Source organism: Hibiscus syriacus, unplaced genomic scaffold (assembly GCF_006381635.1).
Source record: "Hibiscus syriacus cultivar Baekdansim isolate YM2019G1 unplaced genomic scaffold, ASM638163v2 tig00111069_pilon, whole genome shotgun sequence".
In the NCBI taxonomy this organism is placed as follows: domain Eukaryota; kingdom Viridiplantae; phylum Streptophyta; class Magnoliopsida; order Malvales; family Malvaceae; genus Hibiscus; species Hibiscus syriacus.
Window position 1 is genome coordinate 660,837 of NW_024062970.1, and position 15,041 is coordinate 675,877.

At 34.2% G+C, this 15,041-nt stretch overlaps 2 pseudogenes; one reads left to right on the forward strand and one right to left on the reverse strand.

The window, feature by feature from the left end:
* The first annotated feature begins 3,845 nt into the window (after positions 1-3,845).
* On the forward strand, positions 3,846-7,232 carry LOC120151743 (annotated as a pseudogene).
* A 1,162-nt stretch (positions 7,233-8,394) lies between these two features.
* On the reverse strand, positions 8,395-12,259 carry LOC120151777 (annotated as a pseudogene).
* Positions 12,260-15,041: the final 2,782 nt, after the last annotated feature.

The following is a 15,041-nucleotide window of genomic DNA, read 5'->3' on the forward strand; positions in this document are numbered from 1 at the left end:
TTATTGCAGAGATTTTGAGACAGAAATGGAAGAATTTGGTTGAAGCTGGGGATGTTTATATGCATGAATGTATCGACAGTGAAAGAAAGAGAAAGAGATGGTTTTGCTGATTGTTTCCTGCCTGCCTGTAGCCCAACCAGGTTCACGCGATCTGTAGGGTAGTTTACAAATGTTATTATTTTTTTGAAGTTTCGGGTTCGAGTATCAGGATATGATCTTTGAATATCATCATACTACAGTCGTTGATATTCAAACTCGTAATCTCTAGAATCAAAAATGATTCTTTTAACCACCGAAATAAGTTTAACATTTTACTTAAATACAAATTATTGATTACAAATATGATGTTCTATCATCCCATGCAAACTGCTCGCGCCAACTAACTCATCCCAAATCAGTTAGCTTTCATTTTCAACCTCACTAATAATATTCATTTCTCATTTCGAATTAAATTTCAAATAATATCTAATAATAATTAAGGACAGACGTAAAATTTTATGTCGAATTATTATATTTTAAAATTTTACATAAAAATTTAAATATATATAAAATGTTAAAATTGTATCATTGTCATAAAATATAAAGAAAATGTATAAATTCTACGAGAAATTAAAATTTTATTAAGATGGACTACCCGACATACGTGATAATAATTGTTATAAAAATATTTTATTTTTTTTAAATTATAATTCTTATTAATTGAGTTTTAACTAAGTAATAACCTAATTTAAATTAACTAAAAATGAGAGTAGTATCTTATATTCTAATTAATTAAATTGAAAAACAAATCCCAATCAAATTGAATAATTCAAACTTTATTATTATAAAGAAAGTAGAGCATTGCGTGCTACTTACCTTCTTCCCTTTCCATCGGATTCATGCAAAGTTTGTGACAACATTTGTTTAATATAAAATATATCGATTAACGTGAGCAAAACTCGACTCGGTTCGAAAAATTGAATTTTTCAACTCGAATTGATTTAGAGTTGTTATTTCATAAACTCGGCTCGAAACAATTTTGAGTTCGAATCGAGTTGTAAAACACAACTCAAATAACTTGAGAAGTAACTCGAATAATTCGGAATTTTTAATAATTAATGGATTGATTTCAAGTTTGAGTCTACTCTCTCACTCTGTATGATATATGTACATCATATATGGGAAAAAATGGAGAAATATATATGTATTGTATATAGTTATAAAAAACACATTTAAGTTGGAATCAAATAATATCATAATATTATAAATATTTATAATTAAATTTAAACAGAAACTTGAAAATTTGACTCAACTCGAAAAAATTTCAAGTCAACTTCGAGTTATAAAATATGACTCGTCAACTCGAATAACTCAAAAAAAATTATTAGACTCGGCTCGATCAAACGCTCACCCCTAAATAAAATAACAATAGTATAATTTGCTACAATAATTTATATTTAAATTTGATAACTTATTAAATTGATACAAGTGTTGATCTCATATTTCAATATCGAATCGGTATTGACAAGTAAAGATGATAACGTCATTAAGTACCACATGTCAGATTTAATTCAAGCACTAAAATAGGAGTGAGAATATTGTTGAGTGATGAATGATGCAATTTATTCATAAGAAAATGCATCGTCATTAAGTTTTTAATGGTGAAATATTAAAATGAAACAAAATTAAACGTTAGGTATGATTTTGAAAAAATTGAAAGTTTAGGTACTAAAATGAACTGAAACTGATAATTTAGGCACCTATATTTATAATATATTAAACATAGTGTTGTTTCCAAATTTAGATAATATAATAAAAATTGTTTTATGAATTTCATGACAATTTTTTTAGATTAATATTAGAAGTTCAAATTGTTAAAAAATATTAATAATGACTATTTGAAACAAAAAAATGCATTAAAAATAATATTAATAATCATACTTTTTATTGGCAAAAACGAAAACCAAGTCCATTGGACTCGGGATTTCGTGTAAGTTAACATACATACATACATATATATATATATATATATACATACATAAATATGTATGTATGTATGTTGCATGGCATGGATGGAGACCCCTATGCTCATTATATATGATAATTATGGAGCATAGATTACATCAAAAGAAGGGAACAAATGCTTTTGCCGTATAATATACTCCAGCACTTGGTCTTTCGTGTAGACATTCGTTGAGATTGTTGTAAATTTCAAAAGAATTAAATTTTATATTTTTTTAAAAGAAATAATGGAAATTTATTTATAAGTTATTATACATAATTAAATTTATAAAAAAATAAGTAGACATTTATATATGATGTATGTACGCATAATCGTCGAGATTTATCTGTGCAATGAAGAAATAGGGTTACCCTTGTTACGATCCAACATTCATACAACTATTTAAATGAGAGGTCTCCGTCACTAATCCATTATACGCAGGGATGGAATTAGACGGGACAGTTGCCACCTAAAAATATAAAATTGTCACATATTTTAGATTTTTTATGTACTTTTTATTAAAAAGTTTTCGTCCCCTAAAATTTTTTAAATTTAGATTTATCTCTGAAATTTTATAAATTTAAATTTACCCTCTAACTTAAAATTTTGCATATGTCCCTGATCATACGATGTGGTCTATTATCAGGACTGTAGTCCATATTAAAATAAACAAATATCATTGTCGACGATGTCTGAATCTGATCATCCCCACTACCGGATTTGATATTACGAGTTTTCTTAATTATCCTCTCCTATGTCCTCTGTAAAAGGTGAACCCTGTTGTTCAAGCACAACCGTGGATTCCAAACCAACGTCTTCCTCCATGGATACCGGACGCCTTCAAGCCACAGTTACTACCTAAATGCGTAGTTAATTGACCATATCTCTCTATGCGTATTTTTTAAAACATTTTAGGATAAACTATGTATTTAATACCTAAACTATGTTTTCAAACTTTTAATTCTTTTAAATCATACCTAATGTTTAGTTTTTATTTTATTTTAGTAATTCGTCACTAAAAACTTCACACATTTAATACTTAAACTATCAGTTTTGGTCTGTTTTAGTACCTAGACTTTAAAAAAAATCAAAATTTAACATTTTTCAACGGGTACTAAAATGAAACAAATACTAAACTTTAAGTATGATTTTGAAAAAATTAAAAGTTTATGTGTTAAAACTAACCAAAACTAATAGTTTAGATACTATATGCATAATTTACCCAATATTTTAAATAAAATTTCTATAATAAAATAATACTAATTAATTCAATTAACTCGATTTTTTATTATATTAATTAATTCAATTAACTCGAATTTTTTTCATTCAATTCAAACTTAGTGGATCTAGGGATGACAATTTAACTCGAATCCGACAGGTTCTAATCTGACCCGATTGGATAGGGTCCAATTTTTTTTTAAAAAAAATACAGGTTCAGGTCGAGTCTATTTTTTAAAGGGCGAAGTCGGGTCGGGTTCGGGTGGAGAGTCAAAAAACTTCAACCCGACTGGACCCGAGAATAATAATGTATTTTAAAAAAATACTTTTTTAATTAAATCTTTTTTTATCGAGTTGGGTAGATCGGATTGAATTTATACTCTAAATATTCAGGTGAATCAAAATCTGATGGATGAAATATATTTTTGGATTATATCAGATTAGGTGGAGGTTATAAAATTTTAGAATCAAGTCAGATTCGAATAGATATATATATTTTCGGGTCGAACTAATTGACAAAACCTGACCCTGTTGCCACCCTATGTGGATCCTAACCCACATGCATGTGAGGAATCAGCAAAGGGATCCTTCTAGACAGCATCTTAATAAGGAGGAGCTGAAGTGGGTTAAAGCTATGTTAAGGTAACCTGCAATCCTCAGTTATTATATTTGTTCTTTGAAGGTTACGCCTTTTCATTTTTCTGATGTTTTGACTCGTCTCCCTCTCTCAACTCTCAAGGTTTGAACAAAACCAACTTCTTCGTTTCTGCTGATTAATCCCATTCTTGAGTACCCCATTTTGTAGTTTCATCTGAATTGTATGAAAGGTTTGAGCTTTCCCGTCACTTGCTTTTCATTTGCATAAAACCGGCCTAGAAAAGTAAACTATCTGCCTGAGTTTTCAAAGTTTGATTTTGCCTTGTTGGATAACATACCATGTGGTTTCTTGGTTGTTGCCTTTCACACAGCCGACCTCCAAGAATTAGGAAGAAAGAAAATTTGGGGTCAAAGAGGGGCTAAAGATTTCATATTGAATTGTTGTTGATTACTTGGTTTTGGTCTTTTCTAATTCACATGCTATTAAGCTTTACTTCTGAATTGTTTACAATTGCAGGCATACAGTTCTCGAATTAGAAGCTTAGGGTATTTGTTCTGACATTTAGTTTTAATCAAGAGACAGAGATGCCTAGCTCTAGTGAAGAGATGGCTCAGAATTCCCATGCCAATGGCTTGATTCAGAGCTCCAATGGTTCTTTAGAAGAGAAACTTGACGAACTTCGACGTCTGATGGGCAAACCCGAAGGCGATCCATTGAGGATTGTTGGTGTCGGGGCAGGTGCTTGGGGTAGTGTATTCACTGCTTTGCTGCAAGACAGTTATGGTCATCTCAGAGATAAGGTTCTGATAAGAATATGGAGGAGACCTGGAAAGATAGTTGATAAGGCTACGGCTGAGCACTTATTTGAAGTGATCAATTCGAGGGAGGATGTGTTGAGGAGACTGATTAGGCGGTGTGCTTACTTGAAGTACGTTGAGGCGAGACTAGGTGATAGGACCCTGTATGCCGATGAGATTTTGAAAGATGGTTTCTGCTTGAATACGATAGATACTCCGGTTTGCCCTTTAAAGGTTGTCACGAACTTGCAAGAGGCTGTTTGGGATGCTGATATTGTAATTAACGGCTTGCCGTAACTCGTGTGGTGTTCGAGGAAATTAGAAGGTATTGGAAAGAAAGAATAACAGTGCCCATAATCATTTCTCTGGCAAAGGGTATAGAAGCTGAGTTCGTGCCTGAACCTCGCATAATAACTCCCACTCTGATGATTAATCGAGCAAGTAAGCGTTGTTTTCATTTCTTGAAGTTTTGCCTATATCCACATTAACCTTTTTAGCCTATTTGCTGACTTCATGATAAAAATTCATATCATATGAATCTTGATTCCTATTCTTGCAGCTGGAATCCCCATTGAGAACATTCTATATCTCGGAGGACCTAATATAGCTTCAGAGATTTATAATAAAGAATATGCTAATGCCCGAATTTGTGGGGCTGAAAAGTGGAGGAAACCATTGGCGAAGTTCTTAAGGCAGCCCCATTTTATTGTGTGGGACAATGGTGATCTTGTTACTCATGAAGTTATGGGTGGTTTGAAGAATGTCTATGCCATTGGAGCTGGTAAGATCTAGTTTTTTGCAAGCATGCTAATTCTTGCACCTCGCATAATAGGATGTAAGGCAAATACTGGTTTAATGATAAGGAATATCCTGGGAAAAGGCAGCAAAATTTCCTTAATGATTTTATCAACACAATTCCAGCTAATGATTGAACAAGGTGTTGAGTGAGCCAATGTCCTACTTTCATTATGTAGTTGCAGGTATTGTGATTTTGACTTGTTTGATCTTAAAGTGGTAGATATTACTTGATATTCGATAACCTACACCCAGCGGTTTCCAAGATGCTGAAGGACATTGGCTCAACACTTGATATTTGAACTAAATATTCAACTTTGATTTCAGAAATAAGTCGAGATTTCAAACTTTTATAAGTTAACTTCCTATATTGATTCCACGGAATGGTGCAGCTCTAACCAATGAGAGTGCCACCAGCAAGTCGGTATACTTTGCACTCTGTACATCTGAGATGATATTTATCACTCATCTCTTGGCAGAAGAGCCTGAAAACTTGCTGGGCCTTTGTTGGCTGACACCTATGTAACCCTGTTAAAAGGTCGTAATGCATGGTATGGACAACAGTTGGCCAAAGGGGGATTGAACCTTGAAATGGGTGATAGCATCAAGGGGAAGGGTATGATTCAGGTAAGAAATCTTTTCTGTTCCATGGAGCATTTTGAGCAAATAGTTTTAGGTTGGTTTGGGTAGAGTTCAGTTCATACTCGTCTCACTTGAAGCAAGTAATCAAAATTTTAAGCATCATTCAAGATCGAGATCATTGGATGTCTGCTGAATTCCGTATGCAGACAACCTATGTTGCATAAGAGGGAAAAAATGGTGGTGTTAAAGCAACTATAGAGAACTTTTGGAAAGATGATTCTTTAATTTATTTGCATTTTTCAGGCATGCATGTTCATGTATTTATTGCCTCAAAAATGCTTGCTTTCAATATCTAGAATGATTGTGGAGGTCTATAGGCATGTCTTTAAAACTTTTGCATTAGCTCCTTAGCACGTTTAAGTAGATTAAGTATCCCAGACCATTCCTGGACTGGTAAAGATCATTTTCCCATTGGCTTTATGGGCCATTTTATTTGTTTGTTGGTGTAAAGTGTAAGCTTAGATAACTGCATCTCCATTTCTTGATCAGCTTGGAGCTCCTTTGCATCTGGCCGACACGCTGTAGCATAGACATTGTCAATTGACCAACCATAAATTGGTGGCATTTGTAATTACTGTTTAGTAATAGAAGTACAGAACCAGATTCTAACTCCTATTGTTTACATCTTATCTGGTCCCGTCATTAATTCCTTTTACGAATACTACTCTCATTATTATGGCAGGGTGTCTCTGCCGTGAAAGGCTTTTATGAGCTTCTTAGTCAATCCAGCTTAAGCGTCTTGCATCCCGAAGAAAACAAACCAGTAGCTCCTGTGGAGCTTTGCCCCATCTTGAAGGTGCTATATAAATACTCATCACAAGGTACTCTTTTTCTTTTCTCCAACTCTCTAGCTGGTGTTCTTCATTATAAAAAGACTTGCATAAGTGTGAGCTGATGAAACTTGGTTTGAATGTTCAGGGAGTTCCCTTTGCAGGCCATCCTCGATGCTTTAAGAGACGAAACCATGCATGACCCGAAAGATCGTATCGAGATAGCACAGACTCATGTGTTCTATAGACCATCTCTTCTTGGTAAGCAACCATGATACGAGAAAGATGATGATAAGGATAGCTGAGAAAAGTGGTAGTAGTGGAGGCAATGTGATGACTTGTGAGATTAATGTTCTCTTACTACTGCTTTTGTTTGTTGTCCGTTTGTAATAACCAGTTCTTAATATCAAGATACGTGCGCGATTGCAACTCTTGGATGAATTTTTATTCATTTAAGCACAACATTTCTTTGATCAAGTTGGACACTTGAATTTGACAATCTGTGTGAATGTTAGAGCTGTGTAAATTTTTCCCGGAAACCAAACAAGACCCTTCGACAAAAGTAAATCCACTTTTACGGACAGGGAAAATGACCATATGGAAAAGATGTTCCTTTTTTCCTTCCACGTGTCATGTTAAAGAACAAGACGGCTTGTATTCATCAACTTTACCTACCACTTGCATGCTTGCCAGCTTGCCTCCTTTTCCTTGTATTCAGTTCGATTCGATTTTTACCAAAAATTAAACTGAATCGAAATAAACGAATTTTTAATATTTAAATCGAAACTGAAACCGAATAATTAAAAAATCAAAAAAAATTAAAATCAATTTTTTCGATTCGATTTAATTTTTTTAACGGTTCAAATTTTTCAATTCGATTTATCGATTTTTCAATAAAAAAATCACTTAAAATTATAATTTTTTTTACAAAAATTACCTATTCGATTCAATATGAACAAATAAGTTCCATATAAAAAACCCGAACCGAACCAAATCAAAAAAATAAAATCTTTAAACCGAATCAAAAATCAAACCGTTTAAAATTAAACCGAACTGAATCGAACCATTTTACTCGATTCATGTCAATTTTTTAATTTTCTCGATTTCGTTGCATCAGACTTCAAGGGCACACTGAAGTTAGAATTATATAAAGAGACCCCCGAAAAGGAGAAAAATTAAAGGTTATTATTAATTTTAATCTCATCATTGAAGCCTTAATGTGCAAGTGTAGAAGGCAACAGCCAAACGAGTAAAGGGAAGAGGAGAGTGATGAGTATTTCAATCAAAGCAGCATCACTGAAATGAAGCCAAATGGGTGGGTGGTGTTGCAGAGGACCCCGCCAAGGCACTAACAGCCTGACTTTTGTATAGATTGATGTTAATTATTTATTTACTAAATCTCTGTAAAGATGGTGTTGGACCCACTTGTCCTGTCAGCTCTAATCACCCCATGTGATTGTTTGTCCTTAATGGACCTTCCTGTTTCTCCCCCCTCAGGTGAATGCCATATATGACCCCACCCTTAATCAATAATGCCAGTGGTGCCATTGCTAATTGGCCATCATTGCATGTGCAAGGTAAAGATTCTAACAATCAGACAAGTTGTTGTACCACATGATCTTTGCTTACTATTAACTGAGATTTCAACGTTCTTCCCCATTGTTCTTCATTTTTTTACCCTGAAAGGGCCATACACAATGCAATACATGCATGCTTTTACTATTTTACCTACGGCTTTTCCTCTTTGTTTCTTCCAGGGAAACCATTGGGGAGGGGGTTACAGTTCAAGGGGAGTCACAGCTACACATCGACTCTGATCCTTTTGTTCTTTCTATGCTTTCCTTTTAACCTGTGGTCCAAACTACTGAAACAATAGGTAAACAATATCACAACAAAAGAGAAGGGATGGCTGACCCACTCCCTTCACTGCCTTTTTATGTACGCATTTTCTATGGTAGCAAGTATAGTGGTGGTTGACTCTCTCTATTAGATCTCTGATGTGAATGTGATGTTCGATTTATATCTTCAATCTTCTACCTGTAAAGCGAAGCCAAGCCTCGTTTAACAATTCGATCGGTGCGAATAAAAGTTAAACAAAGACGATGATTTGAAGAGGGAATCCTAAGCTGTCCGTTTACCTCGGCATAGGATGCTAAATTCCAACAGGGCATGTTGGGCCACCAGTCCGTGCATACATGCCGATGGTCCCATGTCTGGATGAGAACCTGAATCGAGAAGCAATACTCATGTTACAAATCATTTTGACCTTGTAAAGATTCCGTTTATAACCGTGATGAATATGATATTATTTTGAAAAATAATGATGGTAATCATGTACCTGGGAATTTGGCAGTTGAAGGTGTTGATCGATGCATGTCTAATGCATTATTGCTGGAAGCAAGGTTGAAGGGACCCAATTATTTGTTGCAGAAGAAGCCGAGACTGATTCGTCACCAACCGCTTCAGTACTAGAGAATGCAGACAAGTACTCTCCAGAAGCTTTTGTAGGAGATGCAAAAGGGTTATCAGGAAGGTTGTGCTCCAAACTGCAATTTGATACAATAGATGCATAAGTTCGATCTGAATGAATGCAAACAATTTCAATCTTAATGCACAAAGTTAGAACTTAAATACCTTTCTGGAAGATTACCATATTCAAGATGAGGGCTCTCCTTGCCAGTAACATTCTCTTCGCCACTTGATGCTTTACCCGCATCAGTACCAGTACTCACTACTTGCTTCTCAGAAGCATTGGTGGATAAGGCCGGCACAGGACTAGAACAATTCTCTGCAATGAGATATAGCAAGCCATTTCATATGAATTAAGAAAACAATGACTAGATTAAATTGTTATATTCAAAATGAAAACCCTGTAGCCACCTTGTGGAGCTTCTTGACTGTTGTGAAACTGATGAAGTACAAGGGACTGATTGAACATGTTTGGCGAGTGAGTAGGTGATGGAATGGGACTTCCAATAGAAAGAGCCCCGTGATGGTGATTCTTCTTCGCACCGTGGAGTTGCAGGCCCATCAACCTTCTATTTGAAGCTCAAGCGCTTGCTGAAGATCTGTTTGCTCCTCTAGCTTTCCTCCATAACAAGTCCTGGGTATTGTAAATCGCCCTCGGTCCTACAGTGCACACAGTTATCGTTAGAATGGCAATCGCTTATACCACAAGGAATATAGACCATGGCTTCTGCTTACCAATCTGAATATCAAATAGGTCTCGGGGGCTCGAATCAAGGCCAGTCGGCGTACCATAAGGAGAGAAATCTCCTCTTTCCATTTGCTGCTGTTTCCTGCAAAGATAACAAAGTAGATTTTAACAGATCTAGACCAAGTAAGCAAATCATCCGAGCAAAGATTTCACTGTGAAATGAGGATTCTTGTACTTGTCCAGGACTTTTCCTTTCTCCTTGTAAGGCTTCACCAGACACGAGCATCGCAAACGAAATGAGGGTTCCCTTTAGCCAGGATGATTTTAACGGTCTCCGGATAAACAAAAGTAACAAATCCAAACATTCTCTTCTGTTGATATGGAATCCTCACATCTTGAACAGGTCCATATATACTTCAAAGGATAAACACAGTTTTTAGACATAATTTACCAGGCTGAAACAACATAGAAGTAGAGTGCTCAACAAAATACCTAAAATAGTTGGACATCCTCCTCTATGAAGTTGCTATCGGCTGGGAAAGTCAAGTATATCTGTCTTGAAGCCGGGGTAACCATGCTGGCTTCACCGTTTATCGAAAAGACGTTCCTTTCAAGCCGGGAACGGCTAAATTTGTTCGTATCATCGCCCATCATTATAGCAGCAGCTGCTGCTGCAGCCCTACAGTTTCAAACCAAAATGAAATCTTTAATCATTTTCAAACACCACATATTAAAGTCAAGACTCATCTTTAAGTATTACATCATAGATAGCGCACACAGAAAGGATCAACTGCAAAGTACCTCTGAGAATCATTTTGTTGCTTTTGAAGGAACGAGTTCATGCACTTCGGGGAGTAAGGAGGAAAAGAAGTGGAACCTATAAGTTGTGAAGCAGCTGCAAACCCATGTTGCTGAGCAGATTTGGATCTGAGTAGTTCATGGCACTGGTCCATCTCAATCTTGCTAGGTGAACCAACGATGGTGGCACCATCTGCTCCAGTAACCATTGAACCAGACTCTCCAAGGCCACCATGGATAAATCTGCAATTATTCCCATTTTTACAATACCCTCTAAGAAATACAGGCAGTGTCTCCACCCGAACCCAGAAGCTTGGTCATCAGCTCCCAAAATATCACTCACTGAGCTACTCCTCCTGTGAAAGGAGCTGGTTCCCCAGTACGTTGAACTAGAGGACAAGTCAGTAGCTTGCGGGTAGAAGAAATCATGGTTTTGGGGAGAGCTTTCGTTGATGAAAGCTAGTTGATCTTGAAGTTGAAACTCATCAACCATATCAGTGGCTCCCCCGTTTCCATAGAAAGGCAAAGAAGAAGGATTTAAAGAGCCGCTGCTGGGACTAATCAACTCATCAGGGTTTGTTAGTTCAGACAAAGGACTCCATGAAGAAGTACCAGAAGAAGAGAGGTTAGAAGGGATGGGAGAGAAGATGGTATGAGCCTGGAAGCAGATGAGTTTTGCCTTGGAACACTGAAAGGAGAAGATGGAGTTGAAGGTGTAGAAGGAGAGTTGGAGGGAAGAAGAAGACCAAGCTCTTTCTTGGCCTTGAGTATCACAGAGTGAAGTGAAGCTTCAGGACCAAAGGCTAAACGAATCATCTCCTTCTCACCATGGTCCTGAATCAGCAGTAAGCCATGATTTTTGAAGCGTTTTCTGGTTCCAAGCTTTGGATTCTAGAGAACACAATTCTGGTTGCTTCATAGCTATCCATAGTAGAAAAAAATACAACCTTCACTTGCTGTATTATGTTCCTTGTATGATTTGAGAGAGGAGAGAGTAAGATCTTTTACAAGTAAAACATCCTTCTCTCAATCAGCCACACGCTCCACCTACCAATTGGTGAGTTGTGACCAGTTAGCAGCATTGCAGGAGTCTCTCTTTATCCTTTCCATCTATTTATTCCCACAAGAAAAAGTACTTTACCTTTAAAAGAGGAGAGAAAAAAAGGAGAGAGCTTGAAGGAAACGTATACAGCAGAGAAAGTAGTAAAATAGAAAAGAGGGGCGTCAAAAAGGATGATTCCCGTCCCGTGGTTGAGTTTCTTAATAAAGCAAAAATATGAGCAAAGAGAAGTTGCAGTACAGTGACACAAGGAGAGAGACAACAGAAGAGTTCCCACTTGCTAATATTGGATTAAATTCAAACAAAGCTTCGACCTTTGGGTAATATGTAAATGAGAGAAAGTTCTCAGCTTTCAAGTGTCTCTGAATTAGAGCTTTGGTGGTTTCAAAGTTTCAATGAAAATCCACACAGGGTCGAAGCCAAAAGCAGTAGGCGTCAATTGTTTCGCTGTTGGTGATGAGTCGTTGGGTTCTGGAGCCACTACAGTGGTAACCTGAGCAGTCAAAGGTGATGGCTTTGGAGCTCTCGCTCTCACCTGATAAATAAACAATGCTCTCTCTCCTTTCTCTCCTCTCTCTCTCATCTCTCTCCTCTCTCTTGTAAATTTAAAATTCAGAATGGTAACTGGTAAGTGACAGTGAAAGAGAGCGTGGGGATTCTCGTTTCGAGTTGAGTAGGATCCGGATCTTTGGTGTTTGTTCAGATACAGTACTTGGGTAGCGTGTAATTAAGTGGAGCCAAATTCAAAGAGTAATCAGTTTGTAATTTCATATTTCAACTTCATGTTAGGAGTTTAATCAAATTTAAGTTTTTAATTTAGTTTTGTTTTTAATTTTAGGATAAAATACACAACGGTCCTTTGACTAAAGGATATTATTTTTTGAATCCTCTTATTATTAAATGTTATTAATGGTATATTGGCTATAATACACTACATTGTTGATTTCTTATCTATTAAAAGTTATGAAATGACCACTTTACTATTCATATGGTCTAAACTTGTTCTTTTCATTACAAAATTGATGGTCACCTGAGTAGGACGTCAACCTATTAATTGAGATATGAAAAATATAATTTCAAAATTATTTGAGTTGTATTTATAGGTTGACTATTTGTTTATATTATGTCATCGAGCCAATGATTGAAAGTAATAGTAGTGTCGATATACATCATTAAAATATGATTTTTATCATATATCAATAAGAATGTTAACATCTAACTTAGATGTCAGTCATCTTTTTAACAAAAAAACGAGTTTGAAACATTTGAATAGTCAGTTGACAATTTTTAACTTTTAGTATAAGGAAATTTAATAAAATATCACCTTATATACGGAAGATTATTTTATAAATTTTAATAATCAGATGACTCAACAAAATATCTTATAATTAAGGGATTATTTGTTATTTCTAATATTTTTTTAATCTTTTAGATATATTCTTAAAAATTAATTAATGAAAAATACAATCATAATACTTATAAAGAAAAAATGACGAGGGAATCAAATCAATCAAACAACATGAAGACCTAACCCCACTCATTCTATTTGGGAGTAAACCGCACGCGCTAAAAGGGTAAAAGAGAGGGCTGAGTTGACTCACCCATTTTGGCTTCACTTGATCCGAGTGGGATGATGGTGGCTTGTTTCATTAGGCCCTTTGTCTCTCTCTCTCTCTCTCACTACTCATAATTCCTCTTGCTTATTTCCATATCAATTAACAAAAAAATATAGTACTTTTTTTAAAATCTAAAATCAAATAAAATAAATAATATTTTTTAAATGTTTAATATTAAATTTTAGGATAAACCACACGTTTCGTAACTAAAGTATCATTTTAATATGTTTTAATACATAAGCTTTCAATTCTTTGAAAACCATACTCAATGCTAGTTTTTGTTTTACTTTAAAAGCCAACCGTTAAAAACTTATCCGTCCAGCACTTAAACCATCAGTTTTTGCCTGATTAAGTACTTAAACTTTCAATTTTTTTGAACTTACATCAAATTTTAACAGTTGTACTAAAATGAAATAAAAACTAAAAGTTATGTATTTTTTTGAAAAAAATTAAAAGTTTAGGTATTAAAACAAACAAAAACTTATAGTTTAAGCACTAAATACATAATTACCATAAATTTTAAAATCAACGATAAACTAGAAGTATAGTACCTAACTTTATTTATTCTCAAAATCATATTTAATGTTTAGTTTAGATTTCATTTTGGTACTATATCGTTAAAACTTAACGATGATGCTAACATGTCACCATAAGATAATATCACGTTATTATTAAAAAATAAAAGAATATCACATCAGTAATTCAATTAATTTTTAACGGTGAGGTATCAAATTGAAACCAAAACTAAACGTTAGGCATTGTTTAAAAAATAAATTTTAGGTACCAAAATGAAATAAAAGTAAAATATAGTATTAAATGTATAATTACCCTATAATCAGTTATAATTATAGTGGTGATTTTAAATTAATTTTAAATTTTTAAAAATTAATTAAACTTTAAAGTATCAATAAACTTATTGAGTGATCTTAAACGTAAAAGAGAATATGATTTTTAGAGTATTCATATTAATCATATTCGAACAACTACTTTTTTAGAGTATAAATATATTATTAAAATTAAAAAATTCTAAACATATACTATTTTATAAACGCGTCGAAAAGAAAACCTTTTAACGTTAACATAATTTTTATTGGTTACATTTAAATCGCATAGATTATATATTAAACACATATAATATATTAAATGGCATAATCTAATAAAAAAAAACTCAATTTGGTTAAATAGTTATTTTATTTTTTATTTTCGAAATATTTTGACCTTTTAACATTTTATTTTAAAGCATAAAGGTCCCTACGTGAATTGAAATTGTTAGGTAATGAACGATTAACGCTTTGAAATAAATATTTTTTTATTTCAAATAAAAATGTTAGGGCCAAAATGCTCTGAAAATGAATAAAGCTCAAAATGACTATTCAACCAAATGTTATGGTTACTTTTGTCCTAAAATAAAAAAAATTGTGGGATCAAAATGATACAAAAAAAAATAAGGGTAAAAGGAACCATTTGGATAAATGTGGGTTAATCTTGACATTATGTCATGACAAAATTAACTATCAATATTTACATAAAGAGCCACTTTACCATTTTATAGAGCATTTTAATCTCCTAGTGTTTCAATTTTTGGTAGAAATAGTTTTTACTAGATAAA